The sequence below is a fragment of the Fundulus heteroclitus genome, chromosome 1 (genome assembly GCF_011125445.2).
Source record: "Fundulus heteroclitus isolate FHET01 chromosome 1, MU-UCD_Fhet_4.1, whole genome shotgun sequence".
NCBI classification, from domain to species: domain Eukaryota; kingdom Metazoa; phylum Chordata; class Actinopteri; order Cyprinodontiformes; family Fundulidae; genus Fundulus; species Fundulus heteroclitus.
The window spans coordinates 11,065,464-11,077,024 of record NC_046361.1 but is presented as its reverse complement, the minus strand read 5'-3'; positions in this window follow the sequence as shown (position 1 = coordinate 11,077,024).

Below are 11,561 nucleotides of genomic sequence, written 5' to 3'. Positions count from 1 at the left end.
AAATTGGTTTTGTCAAATAATAAAATCTGACCTAATCTCCAGTCAACTACGCTGTTCTCCATCTATGGCTGGACCCCAACACAATATATTTACTTTAGGAGATGAGATTGACATTTTTTTTAAATGGTCCCAAAAACTAAATGTGCCTAGGTCTTACTGCCCAAAGTGAACAAGAACACTTTTCCAATTTAATTTAAAACTGACCTCTGGGGTACTGCTGCTCATGCTTTGACTTCAAGGATTCAAAGATGCTGCAGTAGAATAGTTTAACAACAGAACCATCTGTGTTTTACTTTTTAATATTCAAGCTCCAGTAAAGTTTTCTGATAACAACTTGGTTTTATATTTTACGCTCATCAATGCAGAAGTGACTGGAGATTTTGCAGATTATTGAATAAAACCAGCATAAAGCAGAAATACAAAGGGTAAAGAAGGCTTTTAAAGAAATGTTGAATTAGACTGTGTTGGTGTTTGATCATTTAAAAATTGGACATACTTAATATTAGTGGCCCCTTGTTAATAGGAGGTACTAGTGCTGCCCCTATCAAAATTGCAGGAAAAAAGACAATAGATAATAAAATAAAAAAGTAATTATCCGCCACATCGGATAATTACCCCAGGGTATAATCCAGTCAGATTAATTTGTGATACCTGTCATTCAAAGTCACACCACTGTTAGATTAAACTGCGTGGGCGTGAATGTCACTCAAACTAACAAATGCAAAAGGAGTGTCAGACAGCAACAGTGATGAGGCAGAAGACAATGGTGTACCAAAAGACAATTCTATAATTCATTCACAAAATTATGATTTCATGGGCCTTTTGCTGGAGGAAAAAAGTGGATGAAGGAATCTAAACTGGACCGACCAGATATATAAATCCAGCAGCAGGCAAGTGACAGTGGAGAGACTTATTTTCTTAAATGGATCCCTGACCTCTAAACCCCCCCCCCCCCAACACACACACACACACACACACACACACACACACACACACACACACACACATTTTGATCACCAGCTCGTGCAGCTAGTATTGGACACCCACCAACCCTTGTTTTTTTGTTTGTTTTTTCTTACAGCCCTACACCTCAGAATACCCTGTAGTTGAATAAACACATTAAACTCTTCACTGTTGTCCTAATGCCAAAGGACCACTGTCATGTGCAGCTAGTCTGGATAGAATATCTTCCATTAGTGATCCTATCCTATCCAGCACAACTTCACCAAGATCTCTGTGTACTGCAGCACAACAAATGTCATCATTTACTACATAATGTAAACCAGAGAACTGTTTGAGCATGGAGGGATCAAAAGGTCTCAGCAGAGGTGGCTGATGTAGCTACTTGTGCAAGTAGCTTGTTGCTATAGGTGTCACATCCATAGCTGAAGCTACAGATGATCCTTTCATCACAAAGGTGTAGGCTGTTTTCTTGCAGCTAATCTTCTGTGACCGTTAACAGTGTCACGTTCAAGGTTAGATTTTTTTTTATCCACATGCAGAAACCACTCAGAGATTGTAATAATCTTTTGATATTCCCTTAATGAATAAATGAAGGTCTGTGCCCAGCAAGGTCAGTTCATCCAAGGAATGGAGAGTGAGAGATGTTAGCAAGGCGGCAGGAATTATGGAGGAAAAGTTCTAAGTATATGTGTGGATCTGAAATTTTGAGAAGATTTCTGTGCAGAACGGAGAATTGATTGATTGGCAAAAGGCAATTGTGCCAGGGTTTGTTAGCGAGTGGATGAGCAAAGGAAATCATTGTTAGAAGGAGCTGCAGGTGATGACCTGGAATTGGGGTTCTTCCAGGTAAATATGGAGAAGTTTGAGTTGGCTTGAAAGTATGGAGGATGAAGAAGAGATATGCTCAGATCAGAAATCCTTTGGAATTCAAGGGCTGATGTTTGAGGAAACAGATGCCCTCCAGAGCTAATCTCAGAAAACACATAGATAATCTCAAAGAAAACTCAGAGATTGAATGTTCGGCTCGATTCTTCCAACAAACAACCACACTGAGGGACGAGAACTAAAAAGTAATTTATGTCTACAATTACCTCACTGAGGTAATTGTAGGCAATCTATGTAAGCACAAAGTTTATCAAGTAAGAAAAGGCTTTCTTTTTCCAATAGTTAGCTATAGCCACATGCTTGTTATTTGTGTTTGTGCCAAAGAAGGAGAGACGCTTGACTGCAGATGCAGATATAAGCTGTGTCCAAAAATTAATAAGGACTCTAGCCAAAGCAGAAGTGCGTCAACGTTTGCACTATTAAGACAGCGCTTATCATGGCAGTCAGTAAGAGGTAGGTAGGAAAAAGAGCCTGTATGCTTCCTATCATAGTTCCTTTAGCATAGGGAGCCTTGTGCGTTTCCGTCGCATAGTGATGTATGATTTACAGGCTGTCCGAAATCGCTAAAGCAGTCCAATGCTCCTTTCTTAGCCACATTGGAGTTCTTACTGTTGACCTCATGAAAGTTCAAGGAACAGGAGCTAGGACCAAGATCTAAGAGCTATAATAAGAACATTTTAGATGCAGCCATAGATTTTATTTCCTTTTCCAATCACTATATTTGTAACATTAGCTTGAAGTGATTTTTCAGAACCAAATGACAACTTTTAGCAAGCGCATAATTTCAGATTAAAGTTTTGATGACTACATTACAGTACTCCAGTTAAATCATCTCTAGTTTATTATTGAATTTAAATTATTGTGGCTACACAGGTGTTTAGAGAAATAGGAGGGCAGCTGAAAGTCCACAGAATTGAAATAGCTTCCTGAATATTGCCAAAATGTTTTAGGTTTTAGTTTTTGTCTCAAGCTGTCATTCACAATTGTGGAGAATCAAAGCAGGCTAGACACTCCACAAATAACATTGAAATTCTTCTATAGTGTGCCAGTTTGTGAAGTTTCTAAACCGCTGCCCTCAACATTTCTCCTCTTTTAGACCTCCTCATCAGATAAATAGTCACCACTGTAACAATTCTTTTTTTCTGGGTGATTTTTGTGTTAATGTTTGAGTTAAGTTTCCTCACTTAAAATCTTCAGTCTTGTGCTCACTTTTTTTTTCACGCTTTGTTATATACTTCAGTTCATTAATATATTGTAACTGGCAAGAGCTACAAGCCTACACACAGCTAAAATGTTTAAAGGTTTTAAAAAATATACGATATGATTTAAACAGTAATCTTTATGACATGCTATATAAAGAAATAGACTGTGCAATTGTCTAGAAAAATAGTAAGGAGAACATGGCAGTTTAACTGTCAGAGCATTTTCCCATGTAAACTACTGTGATGTTCAGTGAAATGTGTGGGCAATTTTGTCCAAAGTTATTCAATAGCTCACACAGGTACTTCACAGTGGGATATTTTCTGCTGGAGGTGTGCTCTCAGCAAGAAATCTAGAAAATGGAGGAATGCAGGGATGCATCTCTCTGAAGACAAGACAGAAAGTAAAATATAAAACATTGCCAACATTGATGTGGTTATAGTATGTCAAAAATGTTACAATGGTTTGTTTGTGTCATTATGATTGCTGGATATATCTGAACATAATCACAGTAGCTGATGATGGAGGAGACAGCAACATAGGTCAGCAGACCACAGCAAAGATCCATGCTGTATTACCGTTTCGAATATATGGACATTTTATTAGTGGGCAGAAAGTCTGCAAGAAGTTTGGAACAACTCAAGCCATTTGCATTTTCACCACACCAGTCTTGAAAACCTCCTGAACATAAAAAAAAAAAAGAAAATAGATGTGTAAAACCAGATTTATTTGCTCTACAAAGGCCAGAACAGTCAGTTTCAAGGAAGTCATATGACTAGCAGGTTTTTAAAACTCAATATGAAAGCAATGGGCCGAATAAATCCGCAAAGCATCGTGTAAGCCATGTCTTTGTGGATGGCAATATCATTAAAGAAATTGTGCTCATAACCCGGGAAAATAAAAAACAGACACAGAAAGCATCGACATTCATCGTATTTGATCACTCACTGATCAATACTACCATCCTTACACATTATCTTCAATCATAAAGTGAGATGTCATGGTCCTCACCTGAATAAAATAACCAAATTTTAATCAAACTTCTCATAATATGTTGTCGTTTTTCTTTTAATTGTAGGATTGCAGTTAACACTTTTTGCAAAAGAAAACCTGCCTAACAGTAATCTTCTGATGTGAGTAGTTAAAAATAACAACTAAGAATGGTTGATAAGGGAGATTCATTGCCTGAGACTATGGGTCTTACAAGTTGACTGCACAGTAATTACATCTCCCGAGGATCCAGGAGAGAAAAGTTTTCAAAAATGGGAGGGGAGGAAGGAAGACCGGTGAGGCAAGAGCAGAGCTTCATGCTCTGCAGGCGTCACCATGCTCTCCTCCCTTTTGAAACAAAGTATGAATTCTAATATCTCATCAAGAGGCAGGCAGGGAACGCAGGCAGGGAACTCTGGAGACACTTTGTGCTGGTTCCTTCATTCTTCCTTCTGCAGGTTTCTTATATTAATATTGTCTTGCCAGGAAATTAAATGCTATTGCTGACTAGAATCATCATGTTCAACAACTTTGAAAAAGCGTTGCTGAATTTTAAATGTTTATGCATAATTTAAAAAAAATGTGTTGCATAATCTCTGAACCTTAAGATATCACCTCATAATTGAAGTAATTGCAATAATACTTCAATCAGTGGGAGCTGGTGATGAAAAATTATGACAATTAACAACCTAAACATAGATTTGTCCACGATAATTTGCATGCTGTTGGATTTTTAAAGGGCCATGACAACAAATTTAATTTTTCTTTGGTTTTGCCGGTATAATACGATCTGTTGTGCATTGATGAGGCCGTGTGAATGTCAAGAGCGAGTACCAAAGGACCTGCTCAGGGGTGGTCAGCTTTGTTTCTTTGCTAAGAAACGGACAAATCAGACAACAGTTTATCGTTCTATGTAGGTCTTTCATGTACACAGCTCTCTGTTGGGAGGACAGATTAGTTGGACTACACTGCCCTGTTTCTAACATAAGGCCAAAATAAACTTAATTTTTATATTGAGTTAACTTACTAGGTTTATTGTTGCTAGTGCGTACTCTGGGTGCAGGCTGCTTAAAGGCTCCCACATACTCAGGCATACTGTGAGCTTGGTGGACTTTCCGCGAATGTTTTACCCTTCATACTTGAGCAAACTATTGCCTATATTTCTTGTGGCAAATTCCTACAATTCCCACACTTTCTGCCAGTGGGACGAAGAGGCGGAACGGATGGTAAAATGTGTGATTAGCTAGCTGAGCACCTGGAGCCGTTTCTTTTCCAGAGGGCTCCCACTGCACACCTGTCAGTGAGAACAGAGAGGGACTGTGATGCAGTGCGTCCTTGCGAACGCCTGCTTGTAGCAGCTCAGTGTATCAAGCTCGGTGTCACATATAAAATATAAAAAGTTTGGCGTAAAAACTTCTTGCCTTCGAAGTTTTTACGGAGCTACCATGTATCCTAAGGAACTACCTAATATTTTTAAATATAGTTATAAAAATGTGGGTTTATGAAGGTTTTGAGTGTTTTATGTAATCATTGGATTGAATTTTAACTATCGAATAAAATGTAAAGAATCAAGAATATTTTTTATCTACTGTATATTTTTCATGAGGAATGACATTTTGCTCTTTGTTGTTACATATTTTTTTCAAAAACAGCTATATCCCATAAAATAAAATTTATAGATTCTCCACGTGCAAATGTTTTGTCTTTCATTTAAAGCCTGAAAATAGAAACGTAATGGTGGTCATTTAAAAATTATTGTAAATTCCCGTGTGGTAGCTTTCTAAAATTATAAATTGCAGTTTTTCAAAAGGTCATGTAACATTTGTGGCTCTAAACAAGCTTTATTCAGCTGGACTCTGGGCAGAAATGGCTCTTTGGATTGAAAAGGTTGCAGACCTCTTCTCTAGGCTATGGCTGCTTGACTTGGGGCACTTAAAACAATATAATGTTGAGCTGGAAGGCATCATCCTCTGCCCTCAGTCCAAGCTCAACCTGAATAAACAAATGTTGGAAAGGATTTTTAAACTGGTTGAATGTATCCAATTGATTATAACAGCATATTATATAATGTTTATCATGCAAATCTTAAAATAACTTTGTTGCTTAATAATCTTAAAGTGTGCAGTAATTAATTTACTGCACAAATAATTATATAAAACACACTATTACAAATGTAACTGGATTTACAGACTTTAAAGTTTGTATTATAAATAAACTGACATTTTGACAATGCATTATGCTTATTTAGTGTAACCTTATAACTAAAAAAGAAGCTTTTTAAACTACTATTATCATTATTTCACTTTTTTTTATTTAGTTTTGCATTGTACTAAGCAACACAAACTGCACGTTATTATTAAAATGAAGCAACACATACAAATAACATTTGCTAACATCAGCCAGGCAGTAACTCTGCCTCCCTCTCTCATGTTGTCCTCCATCTGTTTGTGGAGCATCCAGCTCCTTTCTCTTCCTCATCATCACCAGGTGTCCCTACCATACTGAGGCTGTACTACTGTCTGGCTCCCTGGAGTCCCTATAGGCCTCAACACTCTGCTTCCCTAACTACTTGGATTACGCTAATATTAATGTTAACATTCTTATTAGCTGACTATGCTGCTTAACATTTCAGTTACTTTGTGACATTTACCTGCTTCACTCTCCAAATGTTGCATTTTTTTCATTGCCTTCACAGCCCCACGCTTTCCTGTTTTGGTTTTTGCTTGTTTTTTTTTAATCAATGTTATCCATATTTTGTGCTTCAACAACTACGAAAAGACACTCAGTCATCGTTTCTGCAGCGGGTCCATTAATGCTACTTTTTCTCTTTCACCTCACTGGTTGATGCCAGTTGGCATCAAAGTTAAAGATGCATTGTTTCCTCCAATCTGTCGGGTGTGTGAAATAGTTGATAAACAGGGGAAACAATTGGTTGTGGCTGCATTCCGGACGCCGGCAATCGTGGAGCACAGGCCAGTCTGTGATTCTCTAGAACACACATATGGCCAGCCGGCCTCAGGGCTGCACCCAGGGGAGAATCTTTAAGTAACCAATCAAACATCAGCATGAAGTCATTCATTTAACAATCAAAAATCAGACTTTTGTTTAGAGAACAAATGTGATAGTTACTTTTATTCCATAATTTATTTTTATTGTACTTATTGTGTTCTTTTTTCCAACAATTTTGATGGGAGCAGTGACCTAGCGACCACTGACTTCAGTCAGTGTCAAGAATTTCTAAGCAGTGTTACTGTGGGATCTTTTTTAGTGTTTTAAGTGATGTTATAGACAACCCATGGCACAGCTTTCTGCTGGGATCGATCAGTGTGCAATAAATCTTATATCAGGTAGCCCTGTGTTGCATAATAAAGTATTACCTAATCATTTATTGCCTGTTTAGCTGAGCAAAACAAAGAATTTGAGGTATTGTAAGGAGAGTTTTGCAGAAAAATAACTGACCATCATCCACTAAACGTGCTCAGGAACTATTTGAAATTAGTTAGGACTTGTTAATATTCAATTACCAAATAAATCAAACTGCAAGCCTTTTTGTTTTGAACAACTGTATTGGTGCATTACTTTAGTTGTTTGTTCAGATTTTTTATTCTTTGCTATATAGCACATTATTTAGAGAGCTTCACTTCTCCAGTTTGAGAAATATCCTTGTGGTCATTATTATGAAGCTCCAGCTAACATGAACAGGTTGTTAGGAACCACTAACAGCCATTAATAGCCCTCAAAAGCCCATTTACAAGGAGAATATATGCATCACGGTCAGAGCTGTCAGAGCTGTGGTCTGTGGCTTACTAAAAATGCTTGCTCGATGAAAGGTTTTCATAAGAAACAGATGACTTGGAAGCTTCTGTTAACTCCTTTAATGGTATGTACTGTCAAGAAATGTTACAGAGAATTCATACCTACTGTGCATAACTTTACCACAACTACCAGTCACTTGTATCCACTATGGTAATTCAGAGAAGACATCAATTGTTCACTCAAATAATCTGTGCTTACTAGCTTACATTCTCCCCTGATTACATGAGAACAAATCTGTTTATGACACTCCAGTCTAAGACGCTGAGTCTGGGGTAAGACCCTTAACCCCAGACTGCTCCCATGGCACTGCACATTGGCAGCCCACTGCTCCCAAGGGGATGGGTTAAATGCAGAGAACATATTTCGTTGGAATGTATGTTTCAATGACAATAAAGATGATTGTTATTGTTGTGATTATTATAAGTGATGTCAAACTGTTTAGTTAGTGGCGGCTAATTGCTAGCAGACATTCTGGAGCTTATTTAAAAGGACTTTTAAATAAGCTATATTGGGTGTAATGAGCGGACCAGAAAACACAAACATTAATGTTCCATCAGTCTATAAAACCCTTATGAAAATAAAGTTAGTTAAAACCTTAAAACAGTCTAACCTTAATAACGCAGTGAAAATACATTAGAAATAAACCGTTTTAAATCGCTTCATCCCATCTTAACTTAAATAGCTAGCAAGTCAAGGAAGCAGCTACTGTCATCTCCCTTATTGCCTCGCTGGAGTCCCGTGGTCCACAGAAAGAGATAGATGAGCCCTGGGAGCTAGGCTTTATAGAGTTTCAGTAGGCACCCTGCTGTGAGGCAGCTTTGGGGAGGAGACTGCTACAGTCTCCAACTTCTTGTAGCATTCAGTTTACAGTCTTACATTTATATTTCTCCTGGCTGAACTCCAACAAGAAGCTCAAAAAACAGAGACCTGTTTGGTGAGAGTCAAGAAGAATTACAAAACAGGTGCAGAGCTGGCCTTTTTCAGAATCCAACACTTCTACTCACAACTTCTACAGATACCATGCCTTGCAAAAGTATTTACCCCCTGTTGGCTTTTTACCTGTTTCAAACATTAAAACCTGTAAGTTAATATAAATTTAAAACAAGAATGTTATCAGAAATTTTTACATCTAAATGCCAACATCAACGTGTGACGACGTTACGCTGTGCGTCTCCTGGTTAATTTGCTACAAATCAGTAAAAGGAAACATCTGATGCGCATTTTCTTTTTTGCAATATTTTAAATGTTGGCTCAAAATTCGCATGCGAATTGGATGGAAACACAGCTAGAGTGCAGAGTTTGCTGTTAAAAGAATGGCAGTGCTCTAATCATCCTTTCAACTATTGTCCTAATATCAGCTGTCTGGGCTCACTGGACCATTGCAAACAGACTGAGGGTTATTTAATAAATATTAAATAACCTAAAAACATGCATAATGGCACAACAATTATACCAGACAGAATTTTGTTTACTAACTTATGCTGGTGAAAATTCTCAGTCATCCAGGTCATAATCATTCCAAAAGAAAGTTAAAAAACAAAACAACGGGACTTTTTTCCAAAGTTTGAAGACGTTTCAGTTCCCATCCAGAAAGCTTTCTCAACTCAAATGTCTGGAGTAGCGTGGAGTTCCAAGCTTTATATTATTGCCCAAAAAGGCCTTGTTATGGCTTAGATAACATGCAAATTAAACCGAAACAGGTCCTCCCCACGACTCCCCATTGCTAAGGGCCAAACAGCGCTTCTTTTCCTCTCTCTCTCTCAGAGTCTGAGGAGCAGCAGCACGGTTGTTTGTGTGTCAGGTGGCGAGAGAGTGGGCTGAGTGGGCGGGGCCGGGCTGAGTCTGCATGCTGATTGGCTGGCGCCACTGAGCCACATGACGATGCAAGACAATGACGAGAGCGGAGGGAGGGGAGGAGCAAAGTGACTAAAAAGTATCGATCTTGTTAAACGAGTATTGTTCAATATCAATACCAGCGTTGGCATTGATAGTATCGATCCTAGGATCGATCCGCTCACCTCTAAAATATAATGCCGTTTGGTGTTGCGTTCATGCTAAGGCAAATATTGGCTTTGTTGGGGCTGAAAGTAGCATATTTCGATTCTTCCTTTAGAACAAGTCCATTCTACAAGGTGTGTCCCCTGCCAACCCACATGAAGATCACATGGAACATGAGTTGGTGGCTGATCACCCGGCATGTTGCTATGTTTACTTCACGAGTAGCTTGTGCATGCCTGTTGTTTTTTGAACGTTTCTTGGCAGTGTCACAGCGCCACCAATAGGCCCATCATGCCTACTGCAGTGTTTTCAGTGGTGCTGCCTTCTCTCATGTAAATGCAGATTTTGTTCTTAATCATGAATTATGAAATTTTAACGTGTTCATCTTTGAGTGGATGGGGCCTCAAAGTTTGCCCATTTTTCATGCTGGCTTTGCTGGCAATTATTTTTTGGGGTTTTGAGCTTCTGTAGTTTTGGGTGAATTCTTAGCTGCCTCCCCTTTTCAATTTCAAGCTTATAGAAGATACTACGAAGAGCACAAAAAACCAACTGGGTTATGTATTCTTGAGAGATAAAGAAACACGTATCTTTGAACTGCAGCAGTTTTAAGTTGAAGAAAGTCCATGCCATTTGTTACAATTAACTTAAGCTTGAATAGACTGCAGTAACCCACAAACCCTCAACATAATTAAGTGTGTATAAAAATGGAGACATGAACAGATGTATAATTTAACAAATTATACATCTATATTATATAACTATTTGTCCCAATTATACATTGGGACAAATAGTATTTTCACATTCTATTATTGTTACAAATTAAGTTGTATATTGCTTATATAATCTTAACATTCAGCTGAATACTTACTGTATCTTAAGAAAATAATTACCCCAAAAATGTAACAGTAACATCTGGATTAAAGTATACCTACAATACGTGCTCATTGTGAACCTGCTGCTGTTTTCCACAGTTCCCAGAACCTATTTGGTACCACAAACAGTCCTCCTGCTATCTAAGCTGTTCAATTAAACTAATCGTCTTGGAAAGGGGATTTTTGCCTGTGAGAATCATGTTACCTAATTTGCATTTAAATTGTGAAATACTGACAGGAATATTTTGGCCTTGTGTGGGATGACTTCCCATCAGTATGGGTTATTTGCTATGATTTAGCACTTTGTATTGTTTGAATCATTGGTGTAGTAATCACTGCCCCTCTTATCTGTTGTTATGATTGATTATTTGATTCCATGTTGAGTCCTTTCCTTTTTCTGTTTGCCAGGTGGACTTCTTACACTACCTGGCAGATAGAGCAACATTTATCCTAGATTTAGTTATTTGGCTGAATTGACAGTCATCGTGAGAACTCGGACCCTTAAATTGCTTTGATTTAGACACAGGGCTTCAGTTGTTCCCAGGGTACTGTAACCATTATAACTTGCTTTGAAATGGTAATTAGGGCATGTTAATAAATATTTACAGATCCAACTGATGGGATATGAACAGTCATTACATCTGGGGAAGCTATGTTCCAGCATCATTTAAAGAATGGGAACTGCACAGCGAGTTTGCCTTGAATCTTTTGCACATTTTGTTCTCTAGGGCAGCAATGATTAGTCGACATCATCGATAAAGTCGATAATGAAAAATTGTTGATGCAAAAATTACTGCACAGAGACGTTTTACCATATCTAAACATTGCGGCAGTCTC